This window comes from Salvelinus namaycush, chromosome 19 (genome assembly GCF_016432855.1).
Source record: "Salvelinus namaycush isolate Seneca chromosome 19, SaNama_1.0, whole genome shotgun sequence".
NCBI classification, from domain to species: Eukaryota; Metazoa; Chordata; class Actinopteri; order Salmoniformes; family Salmonidae; genus Salvelinus; species Salvelinus namaycush.
Window position 1 is genome coordinate 34,619,511 of NC_052325.1, and position 16,775 is coordinate 34,636,285.

Below are 16,775 nucleotides of genomic sequence, written 5' to 3' on the forward strand. Positions count from 1 at the left end.
GTGTGGCCAAGCACGACTCCAACAACATCATTAAGTTTGCTGATGACACAATGGTGGCAGGCCTAATCACCGACAACGATGAGACAGCCTATAGGAAGGAGGTCAGGGACCTGGCAGTTTGGTGCCCGGACAACCACCTCTCCACCAACGTGAGCAAGACAAAGGAGATGATTGTGGACTACAGGAAAAGGAATGCCGAACACGCCCCCATTCACATCGAAGAGGTTGTAGTCGAGCGGCTCGAGAGTTTCAAGTTCCTTGGTGTCCACATCACCAACAAACTATCATGGTCCAAACGTGCCAAGAAAGCCATGAAGAGGGCACGCCATGCCTTATCCCCATCAGGAGACAGAAAATATTTGGCATGGGACCCCAGATCCTCAAACAGTTGTACAGCTGCACCATCGAGAGCATCCTGACCGGTTGCATCACCGCCTGGTATGGCAACTGCTTGGCATCCGACCATAAGGCGCTACAGAAGGTAGTGAGTACAGCCCAGTACATCACTGTGGCCATGCTTCCTTCCATCCAAGACCTATATACTAGGCGGTTTCAGAGGAAGACCCAAAAAATTGTCAAAGACTCAAGTCACCCACTCTGCTACCGCACAGCAAGCGGTACTGGAGCGCCAAGTCTAGATCCAAAAGGCTCCTTAACAGCTTCTACCACCAAGCCATAAGACTGCTGAACAATTCATCAAATGGCCACCCGGACTATTTGCATTGACGCCCCCCCACCCCCTTTGTTTTTACACTGCTGCTACTTGCTGTTTATTATCTACGTATAGTCACATTACCCCTACCTACATGTACAAATGACCTTGACTAACGTGTAGCCCCGCACATTGACTCGGTACCGGTACCCCCTGTATATAGCCTCATTATTGATATTTTATTGTGTTACTTTTTTATTTTTTACTTTAGTTTATTTAGGCCGGACAAAGTTGAATTACTGTTTAACGGATTCCCCGCATCACTTTTCTCCACAACACAAAAAAATACAAATAAAATAAGATGTGTTATATTTTGGCCAATATATGCTCCTCTTTGTTAATAATTCACTGTCCTCTCTCCCTTGAGGCTTTCCCAATTTGATGCCCAGTGAAACACACACGCTCGCACCTGCAGGCGATGTGCCAACACAGTCTCACATTCAATTCGCGCATATATGTACAAAATGTATTTCAGCAGATTTCGTGCGTTTTTGTGCATTTTTGGGGTGGTTCAATTCGTGCGAAAATACACGAATTTCTGTGCTACTTAATTCGTGCGAAAATACACGAATTTCTGTGCTACTTAATTCGTGCGAAAAGACACGAATTTAACCAGTAGGCGACACAAGCCTTTGCAACAACCATATAGACGCGATAATTTATATTTCATTTTTGTTCTTCTTAATGGCTAATTCAACGTCATGAATATACAGAAATGTTGTCTTTGTTTAACCATGTTTTAAAATGTGTCGTTGTATGCCTATATGTACTGTTTTAGACTTGCTGAACAGAATTTTTGAGAAAAGACGCACATTTACCTGCGACTTAATTCGTGGGAAATATTGTTTTATTAATGCCAATGCTGTTTTCTGTGCTTGATTTCGCTTAATACTTTGGATACTGGTGCACTTGTAATCAGAACGCCTTTTTGTCATGTAGGCAACCATACACGATTTTCTTCATAACCCATTTCATATTTCGTGGAGCCTAAATTACACCATTTTCTTCATAATGCATGTATTACATGTTAATGTAAAATAATGAATTATGTTGGCTTACACTTATGGCCTTTCCAAGGCCTTTCCATACCTTAAGGGAACATTTTAGCACTCGCCATATGGTTAGTGAGAAACGTCCCTTACTAGACGTCCTGCAACGTTTCTAAAATTCGCGGACGGCGTCGGGCCGTGAGCGGGGGAGAGATCTTTCAGGAAGTCATCAAACTAAATCTCTCGGACGTTCGGTTTCCGTTTTATAAAAATAACACATTTTGGTCATTTTTCCGCAGTCTAGGAAATTCCCACCAGAGGGAAAATAAATAATATTGCAAATGCACAAGCACATTGCAAATGCATGTGGCCTTTTCTCCTAAACGGAAAATATTTCGAAGACTAATGGACAGTTGGCCCCGAACAAGATGGCGTCGAGGCCTCAACGCTTTTTGAGTCATGGCCATTTTTCTGGGATTAAAGGTAAAAAACGTAAAGTAGGGTGCTAATTTGACCGCTTCACGTCAAAGTACATAAGCATACGGTGTCAGGAAAAAAAGAACCAGCCATTTATCTATCGTAATTTAAGAGAAATCGTACATTGACAAATTGGTCATGTTCACAAAAAGGAGTTAAAAAAAAAAAGTTACAGATCCAGTTGCAGTGTGTTCAGACGAACATTTTTTAAGTGGGTCTCGAAGCTCTGCCACTGCATCGCAGTGCTAGCTGCGCCACCAGAGTCTCTGGGTTCGCGCCCAGGCTCTGCCGCAGCCGGCCGCGACCGGGAGGTCCGTTGGCCTAGCGTCGTCCGGGTTAGGGAGGGTTTGGCCGGTAGGGATATCCTTGTCTCATCGCGCTCCAGCGACTCCTGTGGCGGGCCGGGGGCAGTGCGCGCTAGCCAAGGGGGCCATGTGCACGGTGTTTCCTCCGACACATTGGTGCGGCTGGCTTCCGGGTTGGAGGCGCGCTGTGTTAAGAAGCAGTGCGGCTTGGTTGGGTTGTGCTTTGGAGGACGCGTGGCTTTCGACCTTCGTCTCTCCTGAGCCCATACGGGAGTTGTAGCGATGAGACAAGATAGTAATTACTAGCGATTGGATACCACGAAGAAAAGGGGATAAAAGGATGGAGTGAAAAAGTACGGTGCTTAAAGACACACAAAGCCTGCAATGGCATTGCCATTATCTCCAGGCCGTGCCGAGTTCAACGAGATGCCCCGCTTGACCGTAGCTAGCTCGGTCTGAGTGCAGCGACAGGGACAAGAAGAAGGACCCAAATGACCCTTTGACCTCAATTTCATATTTTTTTGCTTTTGGGAGACAGAGAGAGAACCGTTAAGGTTAGAAGCACAATTTGACCTCAGGAACGTTCCTAAGGTCCTCCCGATCTGTGCAAGCCTAACATTGACCGTGTGGCATTAACCCTTAATAGTTAAAAGAAGGTGTTTACATCAAACAGTTTACAATGACATGTCTCCCCATAGGAATACATTGCCTGCTCCCCTAAATTCAACCTGAAGCCTATGTGGGTTAATAATGCCTTATGAACCTGTCTTCGATGACAATCCATCAGGCCACTATGAGGTCTACCTGTGTCGATTCTAAGCTTCCTGGAGCAACCGGAAGTGGTTAAATCACCCTAAAAGTGTTTGCCATAGCCAACCTGCAGTTTGAGAGAAATAGTGCATTCAACCCTATGTAAATCAGTGAGTTCTTAACGTATAGACTTAAAACTCAGGATTCTGTAAAAGCCCACTCCAATGAGGATATGTGTTTACTTTCAGCTTCCTGTGCCAACCGGAAGTGCCATAATTGGTGTCAAAAGGGCTGTTTCGAAGGGTTAAAAAAGTCAAATCTTTCCAAAACTTAATATATGTGAATAGGCAACCCTCATGAACTGTAAATCAGTCATTCATCCCATCAGATTTCAAGGAAAAATTTACACACCCACACAGAAAGGATGGAGTGACACACTGAGGGGCTTAGAGGCAGACAGTGCCTGCAATAGTTACTTTTGTTTGAATTTTTAAAGAACCGTCAGACCTAGAGTTCTGAAACTTTACAAACCTGTTCTAGAGCTCAGGTCGATTAAGCACGGTGAGTTATGTGGCTCTAGAAGGTTCTCGGACCGATAAAAAGCCTCGGTGCATTTGCATTGACTTCAATTCATTTTGAGCATTACAAAATTGTGACATTTAGAAAAGTCCCAGAGTTGCAAGACTAGGTGCATTGAAACCGGCTCGGCCCATAGAGACGGACCCCGACATTTCTGTCCGATAGCTCATTCAAGGACCCCGTAGCAAGGCATGGAAAAAAGTGGAATTTCAGCACCAATTAAGGTTTTGCTCGGGCACCGAATGACCTATCGAGCCGAAACTTGGGATTCGAGGTCGCCTCACATAGGGCTAAACATAATGTGAAAACTGGACCCGCAGCTAGAACATAACTACGTATTATTTGTTTTATTATGGTTTAAATGGAAGGCGCTGTGAATTTTGGGCCTGCTCTGAAATATGTGATAGTTGGCTTCTAAACGAGTTGGAAAAAGTGAGTTTGGAGTCAGATGTTATCAGTTTGGTGTCTGAAAATATCTAATTGGCTGATGGACACTGACTTGCTAGTTGACTTTTGTGCATTTGCAATATGTTTCAACAGTGAAAAACCACCAAAATAGCATTCTGAAATCACCACTAAAAATGACATCACCATAGCCGTGCCGAGTTCAACGAGATGCCCCGCTTGACCGTAGCTTGCTCGGTCTGAGCGCAGCGACAGTGACAAGAAGATGACCCTTGACCTACATTTCAAGTCTTTTGCTTTTGGGAGACAGAGAGAGAACTGTTAAGGTTTAGAAGCACAATTTGACCTCAGGAACGTTCCTAAGGTCTCTGTGCAAGCCTAACATTGACCGTGTGGCATTAACCCTTAACAGTTAAAAGAAGGTGTTTACATCAAACAGTTTACAATGACATCTCACCCCATAGGAACACATTGCCTGCACCCCTAAATTCAACCTGAAGCCTATGTGGGTTATGAATGTCTTATGAACCTGTCTTCAATGACAATCCATCAAGCCACTATGAGGTCTACCTGTGTTGATTCTAAGCTTCCTGGAGCAACCGGAAGTGATAAAATCACCCTAAAAGTGTTTTGCCATACCCAACCAGCAGTTTGTGATATATAGTGCATTCAACCCTGTGTAAATCAGTCAGTTCTTAACGTATAGACTTAAAACTCAGGATTCTGTAAAAGCATACCCCGATCAGGATATGTATTTACTTATAGCTTCCTGTGCCAACCGGAAGTGCCTTAAAATGGGGTCATAGGTGCTGTTTCGAAGGTTTAAAAAAGTCAGATCTTTCCAAAACTTTAAATGTGTCAATCGGTCAACCCTCATGAACTGTAAATCAGTAATTTCGCTAAACAGATGTCAAAGAAAAGCTCTCTCACACACACACACACACACACACACACACACACACACACACACACACACACACACACACACACACACACACACACACACACACACACACACACACACACACAGCAAGGATGGAGTGAAAAAGTATGGTGCTTAAAGACACACAGAGCCTTAAATGCTTTTAGGGGGGATCCAGACTTCCATACCCGCTCTGGGAGCGCTATACTACCGCCCCAAATCAATGGGTGCTGGCCTGAGTGATTTATGGAGGTTTTCAAAAAATATTCTGTTTTTTCTTCTGGAAAATATTTTATGTTTTTTCTTCTCGAGTCAATGGCCTGAGTGATTTATGGAGGTTTTCAAAAAATATTCTAAGTCCAAACTTTTCATGCACCTGGTATTTTTTTGGGGTTACCAGGCGTCATTTTTCAAAACGGTTGAAATTGCTTTTAGGGGGATCCAGACTTCCATACCCGCTCTGGGAGCGCTATACTACCGCCCCAAATCAATGGGTGCTGGCCTGAGTGATTTATGGAGGTTTTCAAAAAATATTCTGTTTTTTCTTCTGGAAAATATTTTATGTTTTTTCTTCTCGAGTCAATGGCCTGAGTGATTTATGGAGGTTTTCAAAAAATATTCTAAGTCCAAACTTTTCATGCACCTGGTATTTTTTTGGGGTTACCAGGCGTCATTTTTCAAAACGGTTGAAATTGCTTTTAGGGGGCATCCAGAGTGTCACATGACCGGATGAGGTAACTATTCTTGTTCTTCTTGTAACTTTCCGGTAGGCTAGAAGCTTTCCGGTGTTTAGCTGCTCGACACAGGTCGACGCAGGTATTGCACTTGATTTATCGTTATCGTAACCGTAGGTGCAGCCAAGTGGAAATACGAAAGCTTTCTAGCTATTTCGCACTGACGGTAATTTGAACACAAGAACGTTTCTAGTGAAAAGGTGCTTACACTCAGAGCCATGTATTTACACTCAGCCACCCTAGCCTTATTACGGGTTAACGTTTTGGTAATTTTGGTTGGCCAACAAAATGTAAGACTACAATGACTGCATACGTTTCCCCAAATGTTATACGAAAAAAAAATGTTTTGTTATTGATGGACAATGGCAAGGCTGCCATTGTATTTTCAGTTACATTCTGTTCAATAAAAATGGTTTACACGTTTATTTTTTAAGAAATACATGGAACTACAACCGAATAAAACACCATTAACCATCATGCATTGCTTACATTCATTCTATCCTGAAAAGTCTGTTCAGAAAAATCGAAAACAGTACATATAGGCATAAAACCACAATGTTTTAATAGGGATTAAATAAAGACAATATATATATAACCTCTTATGGTTAAATGGTTAAAAAAAGACAAAATATCTATATATTCATAACGTAAAATAAATAAATACAGGCGATCGCGTCTATGGTTGTTGCAACGGCTTGTGTGTCGCCTACTGGTTAAATTCGTGTCTTTTCGCACGAATTAAGTAGCACAGAAATTCGTGTATTTTCGCACGAATTAAGTAGCACAGAAATTCGTGTATTTTCAAACGAATTGAACCACCCCAAAAATGCACAAAAACGCACGAAATCTGCTGAAATACATTTTGTACATATATGCGCGAATTGAATGTGAGGCTGGGCTGGATGTGCAGATGTTTAATTTCTCTCTCATGCCATCATGGCTGAAACCAGTGCAAATTCCTACTATTTATGTGTCCAGGTTTAACGTGGGATGTCCCTCATTATAAACAAACAGTTGGTAAAATGTATGGTTATTGAATCATTTTCAGATATATTAGAAGCGATTAATAGACGAAACAATGTAATTTAACCAATTGACTGGCCAGAGATCATTGCATTCATCAGCAAAGACGCAGTGCAAGCTCAAATCAAATTGTATTGGTCACATACACATGGTTAGCAGATGTTAATACGAGTGTAGCGAAATGCTTGTGCTTCTAGTTCCGACAGCGCAGTAATATCTAACAAGTAATCTAACAATTCCCCAACTATACCTAATACACACAAATCTAAAGGGGTGAATGAGAAATTGTACATATAAATATATGAATGAGCGATGGCCGAGCGGCATAAGTAAGGTCTAATAGATGGTATAAAATACAGTATATACATGAGTAATGTAAGATATGTAAACATTATTATGACATGAGAAATCTGTCCCCTCATGTCTACAGTAAGTTTCCTCCTTGTTTATTTATGCTATTATAATTAAGATGAACTGTATCCATACTTTATCAATAAATGTTACAAAGAAAGGATGAGCAAATGCTGAAGAAAAGCTGCATTCACCCACAATTTAGTACTGCTGCAAACTGCATAAATGTATCAGGATAAAGTAAGACCCAGATGCAGACCATGTTGAAGTAACAATGTTTATTGCAGCAACAGAGGAAAAGGTACAGGACGGCAGGCAGGCTCAGGGTCAGGTCAGGCAGAGGTCGGAAATCCAGATAGGGGCAAAGGTACAGGATGGCAGGTAGGCTCAGGGTCAGGCGGGCGGGTTCAGGACAGGCAAGGGTCAGAAACCAGGAGGGCGAGAAAAAGAGAGGCTGGGAACAGACAGGAGCTGACAGGACAAACGCTGGTATGCTTGACAAACAAGACCAACTGGCAACAGACAAACAGAAAACACAGGTATAAGTACACAGGGGATAATGGGGAAGATGGGCAACACCTGGAGGGGGGTGGAGACAAGCACAAAGACAGGTGAAACAGATCAGGGCGTGACAAAATGTAAAATAATTCAGTGCACTATAAAATGAAGCTGTACAGTATTAGATTTGATTAACCAAGAAAGCCTACATACTTAAAATGCTGCTCATGCATGATTTAATTAAACCTGCACCACAATAGATAACATTGATTTAAGGAATATCAATAAAAATATATATATTTTGGGAACTTGACCTTACGCAACAGTTGTATGCCTATTGACAGGTCTCTGTCATCGGACAAATGGGAAGTGAAGACACTCGCACATCTGTTGTTTTCACTGTCATCACCATATTTCACATCTCACATTCTTAACTCTCCTTTCATATTATGGTAAGAACAGAAATTAACCGTGAGAATTCTTATCGAAACAAACATCTGTGTCACGTTCTGACCTTAGTTCTTTTGTTATTTCTTTGTTTTAGTATGGTCAGGGCATGAGTTGGGTGGGTTATCTATGTTCTTTTTTCTATGTTGGTTTTTGCGTTTGGCCTGGTATGATTCTCAATCAGAGGCAGGTGTCATTAGTTGTCTCTGATTGAGAATCATACTTAGGTAGCCTTTTTCCACCTGTGTTTCGTGGGTGCTTATTTTCTGTGTCTGTGTGTTCCACACGGAACTGTTTCGGTTGGTTATTTCACGTTTTGTTTCAGTGTTCGATTGTTTTAATAAAGAGCATGAACACGCTGCGCATTGGTCCTCCGATCCTTACTACTCTTCCTCGTCAGAGGAGGAGGAAGACAGCCGTTACAATCTGATCAATGTTGTCTCACATGATTGTAAGAATAACTTTCATATGATAATACAGTGGCTTGCAAAACTATTCACCCCCTTGGTATTTTTCCTAATTTGTTGCCTTACAACCTGGAATTAAATTTAATTTTTGGGGGGTTTGTATCATTTGATTTACACAACATGCCTACCACTTTGAAGATGCAAAATATTTTTTATTGTGAAACAAACAAATAGGACAAAGTCAATACTTTGTTAGAGCCACCTTTTACCGCAATTACAGCTGCAAGTCTCTTGGGGTATGTATCTATAAGCCAGGCACATCTAGCCACTGGGATTTTTGCCCATTATTCAAAGTAAAACTGCTCCAGCTCCTTCAAGTTGGATGGGTTCCGCTGGTGTACAGCAATCTAAGTCATACCACAGATTCTCAATTGTATTGAGGTCTGGCCTTTGACTAGGCCATTCCACTTAAACCACTAGTGTTGCTTTAGCAGTATTCTTAGGGTCATTGTCCTGCTGGAAGGTGAACCTCCATCTCAGTCTCAAATCTCTGGAAGACTGAAACAGGTTTCCCTCAAGAATTTCCCTGTATTTAGTGCCATCCATCATTCCTTAAATTCAGACCAGTTTCCCAGTCCATGCTCCGTGGGATTTAAGTTTCTGATATATCTGTACTTCTTCACAACTTTGTCCCTGACCTGTTTGGAGAGCTCCTTGGTCTTCATGGTGCCCCTTGCTTAGCAGTGTTGCAGACTCTGGGGCCTTTCAGAACAGGTGTATATATACTGAGATCATGTGACACTTACATTGCACACAGGTGGATTTTATTTAACTAATTATGTGACTTCTGAAGGTAATTGGTTGCACCAGATCATATTTAGGGACTTCATAGCAAAGGGGGTGAATACATATGCCTGCACCACTTTTCAGTTATTTAATTTTTAGAATTTTTTTAAACAAGTTATTTTTTAAACTTCACTTCACCAATTTGAACTATTTTGTGTATGTTCAGTACATGGAATCCAAATAAAAATCTATTTAAACTACAGGTTGTAATGCAACAAAATAGGAAAAATGCCAAGGGGGATGAATACTTTTGCAAGGCACTGTACATTTCATGAATATAAAGTACTTGAGTATGTACATCTATTGTGTTTCTGGTGGATGGAGAGAAACAAAAGATTGATAAAAAAAAAAGACGAAACTGGTGATATCCGAAAACATTAATACAAAGTTCACAATAAAAGGAAATATTTAAGCATAGATCTGTAAGTTTTATGTCTATGTAGAACAACATAGGAAAGGTCAATAGAATCAGAATATTTTTTGGGGGGGAAATGCCCTCATAACCTTTTAATATGGTAACCAACATCTACAATTGCTTAGTTGAGGGTGTGCCACTGTCATGTACAATTTATTTGAATCCCAGCAAATAGAAGTGATTGGTTCCTATACTTTTATATTTTATTGAGCAGTGAATTTTAATCTGAGACTTGTTGTGTCCTTTGGTTTAAGAGGCAATAAAACTCATTATCATTACCCCTCTAGTAATGACACTGTCCTTATTTCCCCTGTCAGAGGACAGCGTGTATATCCCTCCAGGTGTGTGTGGTGATGCTGCTGGGCCTGTGGTGCTTCTTCGTGCTGGCAGCTGGAGGCTGGTACCCAAAAACCCCTGGCCAGCAACGGGGGCAGGGTCAATGTGGACTGCATTGAGAGAGGACTCCTGGAGGTCCAAAATGACTTTTCCCAAAACACCACCAATCTAATCCTCACCATCAACCACATCCCTTACATCAACTCCACTTCCTTACAGGGCCTGGAGAACATCATGGAGATCGACATGCACTGCAAGATCGGCCACAAGAACCACATGTGCACGGAGAATGTGACCATCAAGAACAACACCTTCAAAGACCTGAGGAATCTGAAGGCTATGTATCTGGATGGGAATCAGCTCTCCAGCATCCCAAAGGGTCTCCCTCCGAACCTCATTCTGCTCAGTCTAGAGGTGAATCCAATATATACCATTCTGAAAAATAACCTCTCTGACATCACTAATGTACAGATTCTTTATTTGGGTCCAAAATGTTACTGTCGTAACCCATGTAATGTTTCCTATCAAATTAAGGAGGGTGCATTTCTACAGCTTGGTAACATTACTTTGCTATCCCTCAAGTCAAATAACCTATCCTACATTCCCCCAAAATTACCAACAAGTCTCAGAGAGTTGTATCTCTATACTAACAAGATTTTAATAATTTTACCCAATTTGAGATTCTTGATGTAAGTGGAAACTGCCCACGCTGTTACAATGCACCATTTCCTTGTGTTCCATGCCCTGACGATTCACAACTTCAGATTAATTAAAATGCTTTTAAAACGTTGACCAAACTGAGGATACCATGTTTGCAGTAGTAACTCCCTCACATATGTACAGTCGTGGCCAAAAGTTTTGAGAATGACACAAATATTAATTTTCACAAAGTCTGCTGCCTCAGATTGTATGATGGCAATTTGCATATACTCCAGAATGTTATGAAGATTGATCAGATGAAATGCAATTAATTGCAAAGTCCCTCTTTGCCATGCAAATTAACTGAATCCCCCAAAAACATTTCCACTGCCTTTCAGCCCTGCCACAAAAGGACCAGCTGACATCATGTCAGTGATTCTCTCATTAACACAGGTGTGAGTGTTGATGAGGACACGGCTGGAGATCACTCTGTCATGCTGATTGAGTTCGAATAACAAACTGGAAGCTTCAAAAGGAGGGTGGTGCTTGGAATCATTGTTCTTCCTCTATCAACCATGGTTACCTGCAAGGAAACACTTGCCGACATCATTGCTTTGCACAAAAAGGGCTTCACAGGCAAGGATATTGCTGCCAGTAAGATTGCACCTAAATCAACCATTTATCGGATCCTCAAGAACTTCAAGGAGAGCGGTTCATTTGTTGTGAAGAAGGCTTCAGGGCGCCCAAGAAAGTCCAGCAAGTGCCAGGACCGTCTCCTAAAGTTGATTCAGCTGCGGGATCGGGGCACCACCAGTACAGAGCTTGCTCAGGAATGGCAGCAGGCAGGTGTGAGTACATCTGCACGCACAGTGAGGCAAAGACTTTTGGAGGATGGCCTGGTGTCAAGAAGGGCAGCAAAGAAGCCACTTCTCTCCAGGAAAAACATCAGGGACAGACTGATATTCTGCAAAAGGTACAGGGATTGGACTGCCGAGGACTGGGGTAAAGTCATTTTCTCTGATGAATCCCCTTTCCGATTGTTTGGGGCATCCGGAAAAAAGCTTGTCTGGAGAAGACAAGGTGAGCGCTACCATCAGTCCTGTGTCATGCCAACAGTAAAGAATCCTGAGACCATTCATATGTGGGGTTGCTTCTCAGCCAAGGGATTGAGCTCACTCAAAATTTTGCCTAAGAACACAGCCATGAATAAAGAATGGTACCAACACATCCGAGAGCAACTTCTCCCAACCATCCAGGAACAGTTTGGTGACGAACAAAGCCTTTTCCAGCATGATGGAGCACCTTGCCATAAGGCAAAAGTGATAACTAAGTGGCTCGGGGAACAAAACATCAATATTTTGGGTCCATAGCCAGGAAACTCTCCAGACCTTAATCCCATTGACAACTTCAATCCTCAAGAGGCAGGTTGACAAACAAAAACCCACAAATTCTGACAAACTCCAAGCATTGATTATGCAAGAATGGGTTGCCATCAGTCAGGATGTGGCCCAGAAGTTAATTGACAGCATGCTAGGGCGGATGAAATGCTTATAATTATACTACAGTATTCCATAGTAACATCTGACAAAAATATCTAAAGACACTGATGCAGCAAACATTGAGGAAATTAATATTTGTTTCATTTTCAAAACTTTTGGCCACGACTGTACTTATGGCATGGTTTCAGAACTGTACAGAGTTGCGAGTACTTGATCTCTCAACCAACGTTTTAGCTAGATAGATAGCAAATGCTAACTTCCCACGAGCTCTAACCAACCTCAAATAATTGGACCTGTCTTTTAACTGCGAGTTGCAGATGTACCCAGCTACTCTGAACCCGAATCACACATTCTCCTTCCTGAAATCCCTGAAAGTATTCACCCTCAGGAGCTTTGTCTTCCAACAACTGACCCATGCAGACATCAGGCCACTGATTCCTCTAAAGAACCTCAAAGTCATTGACCTGGGCACCAACTTCATCAAAATGACCAACCTCAGCACACTAATGGAGCTCAAAAGCTTCCAAATAATCAATTTATTAGACAATAACAAATCATCCCCTTCTCAAAGTGGTAATTCTGTAGATTTTTCTGGAGGAGAAGCCTTAAATGGCTCCCCAATGTCAGATGCTGAGCACTACCACAAAGGAGAAGTGAGAGAGATTCATTGTTTTAGATATGATGAGTATGCATGCAGCTGCAAATAGTAGGACAAGGAGGCTGGGACACTGAATTAATTTGTTAATAACTGTGCAGCCAGTTTGGAAAAAACTGGATATCAGCAGAAATAACATATTCTTCCTTCACTCCAGATTCTTGAACCTTGCTAACATTAGATGCCTAAATCTCTATGGAAATTCGATGAGCCGAAGTCTAAATGGTTCCGAGTTCACTTATCTCACTAACTTGAAGTATCTTGACTTCTCATCTAACTGTCTAGACCTTTTCTATTCCTCAGCGTTTCAGGAACTGAGAAGTTTAGTTATGTGAGACATAAGCCACAACAACCATTACTTTGAGTCTGAGGGTTTGACTCATATGCTGAATTTCACCAACAATTTGACCAATCTGAAGATATTACTCATGAACTACAATAATATTTCTACCTCCACCAACACAGAGCTGGAAAGCCCTTCTCTGAAGAAGTTAGAATTCAAAGGTAACCGTTTAGATATGCTGTGGAGGGATAAGATAATATATACAGTATATCAACTACTTTCGGAAACTGGTTAATCTGAGGGTCCTAGACATCTCTCACAACAACCTCGACTTCCTTCCTCAGCAAGTCTTTAGACAACTGCCAGACTGCCAACTGCCAGACTGCCAACTGCCAGACTGCCAACTGCCAGACTGCCAACTGCCAGACTGAGCTCTACGTCAACAACAACATACTGAAGGTTTTTATTTGGGAGAAGCTGATCATACTTCAGTCCTGACAGGTCTCAGATCTCAGTAGTAATAGACTATCATCAGTTCCTCCAGAGCTCTCCAACTGCAAGGACAACTAATGTTGATGCATAATAATGAGTTCATTACCTGAATGCATCTCTGTAGCCTACGCGTTAACAAAATATTAATTCAAATACGATTAGGCCTCTCATAGACTAGGCCTTGTAGAAAGAGGGTCAATCAAGATAGGTCTGTCAAATTAATGTAGCATTGGAAAAAGAAATACATAAATCCAGCCATAGAGTATAACCTTTCATCACATTTTTTTTGTTGGATTATGTAGACCTAGCCCCACCCACATCTGTTCCACGCATCGAAAGGGGTTGGAGGTGAAGGAAAAACAAATAAGTGCTACCAAATATAACAATATGCATTTCATAAATATTCGAATAAAGTGTGTAAATAAGACGTATTAAACACTTCTGTAAAACCACAATGAGGACATAGACGCAGGACATCACTTGGGCCAAGCTTCCTGCCATTCAGGACCTCTATACTAGGTGGTGTCAGAGGAAGGCCACCCTAGTCATAGACTGTTCTCTCTGCTACCGCACGGCAAGTGGAACCGGAGCGCCAAGTCTAGGTCTAAGAGGCTTCTAAACAGCTTCTACCCCCAAGCCATAAGACTCCTGAACACCTAATCAAATGGCTACCCAGACTATTTGCATTGCCCCCCCCCCCACTCTTTTACACCACTGCTACTCTCTGTTGTTATCATCTATGCATAATCACTTTAATAACTCTACCTACATGTACATATTACCTCAACTAACCTGTACCCCCGCACGTTGACTCTGTATCGGTACCCCCCTGTATATAGTCTCGCTATTGTTTTTTACTGCTGCTCTTTAGTTACTTGTTCATTTTATTTCTTATTCTTATCCATATTTTTTAAAACTGCATTGTTGGTTAGGGGCTCGTAAGTAAGCATTTCACTGTAAGATCTACACCTGTTGTATTCGGCGCATGTGACTAATACAATTTGATTTGATTTGATTTAAATGGTCTATGACTCTGTCGTACAGTACACACTTTTAGGCTACCTGGCTAACAGTAAAATGTTTGCTCGCTAGCCTAATTTCCTTTCATGGGCAACGAAAAGCCAGGCCAGTTAATTAACATTAGCCTACTACATATGTTGAACTTACATCCTCTCAGGCCAGGAGCACTATGTATGTATTTATGGTTGGTATAGAATCGCTGTTGTAATCATTGACCAGTATGGAGAATTATGTAAGTCCAAATCCCTATTTCTATCCATGGCTAATTTAGGAAATCGTTAGCTAGCCACCGGAGGACAACACATCGAGATGCAACAATTTTTCTGTCAATGACGTTTGGCTTCTGATGTGATGTGATAGGTGTGTAGCCATATCCAATCTGGCTTCCTTTGACACTTTTTTTTGGGTGCGCCAGGACCCTTCACATTTGAACTCACTCAGTTTGGCTATTATTTTTTATCATTATTAACAAGGGAGGCCAAATGCTCGCTGGCTTCCCTTGCATTCAATGCTACGGGCAGCAACAAGATCACACTCTTTTTGATCAGACAGCATCAGATAGATGGGCAACACATACTGAGATAGAGGGGCGCTGTTTCCTTCGCTCGGATGCTTTCTCCGGTGAGATACATTCAGCCTCTTGCGAATTGAAGGACATTTATGAAAACACAGAGACATGAAAGTACAATTATTTAGGGTATTTTTTTGTTGCAAATTTTTTGGGGGGAAGCTTGGCTTTCCTTGGCATACATAAATACATGCCACTTCTTTTCTGTAAATAAAAGTGAAACCTCAGTTCAGAGAAACACAGGACAGCTGGGACATTAGCTAGTAGCTGTGGCGATAAACTATACAGCCTGTGCCTTCAAGCAAGGTTACTCTGCAGATTATACATTATGCAGACACACTCTCCGGCCCTCAAACTTAGACAGTCCATCATCATTAATGCAAAATGCATGATCATCATCCTGGACTGAGTAAATGGTAAAACAGTAAATAATCAAACATTATTTAATACAACCAAACATGGTGTTACGCTGATGAATGAGGACCCAAAAGCGGCTTAACAGAAACAGAGTCTTTATTCCAGTCAATAACAAAAACGATAAACCTGGAAATAATCTCAGGTAAAGTCAACCAGGAAAACTGAAATCCTCTAGGCAGTAGAGGGGAACAACTGGATACGCGACCACAGACTGCAGGTCGCGTCGGGAAGGCGCAGGCCGTAGCTGAAATAGACACCTGCTCACACGCAGCATCTGAAGAAGGTAAAAACACGACAGGGCGGAACAAGGACACAGGAGCAGCAAACATCAAACAAGAATCCGACAAGGACAGAAGCGGAAAACAGAGGGAGAAATAGGGACTCTAATCAGAGGGCAAAATAGGGGACAGGTGTGAAAGAGTAAATGAGGTCGTTAGGAGAATGAGAAACAGCTGGGAGCAGGAACGGAACGATAGAGAGAGAGAAAGAGGGAAAGAACCTAATAAGACCAGCAGAGGGAAGCACAGGGACAAGACATGATGAAAGACAAAGCATGACAGTACCCCCCCACTCACCGAGCGCCTCCTGGCGCACTCGAGGAGGAACCCAGGCGGCAACGAAGGAAATCATCAATCAACGAACGGTCCAGCACGTCCCGAGATGGAACCCAACTCCTCTCCTCAGGACCGTAACCCTCCCAATCCACTAAGTACTGGTGACCACGTCCCCGAGAACGCATGTCCATGATCTTTCGTACCTTGTAAATAGGAGCGCCCTCGACAAGGACGGGGGGGGGGGGGGGGGAAGACGAACGGGGGCGCGAAGAAAAGGCTTGACACAAGAGACATGGAAGACAGGGTGGACGCGACGAAGATGTCGCGGAAGAAGCAGTCGCACAGCGACAGGATTGACGACCTGAGAGACACGGAACGGACCAATGAACCGCGGAGTCAACTTGCGAGAAGCTGTCGTAAGGGGAAGGTTACGAGTGGAAAGCCACACTCTC

The 16,775-nt window shown here is 42.3% G+C and overlaps 1 pseudogene; it reads left to right on the plus strand.

Moving 5' to 3' along the window:
- The first annotated feature begins 50 nt into the window (after positions 1 to 50).
- LOC120063995 lies at positions 51 to 13,041 on the plus strand (annotated as a pseudogene).
- Positions 13,042 to 16,775: the final 3,734 nt, after the last annotated feature.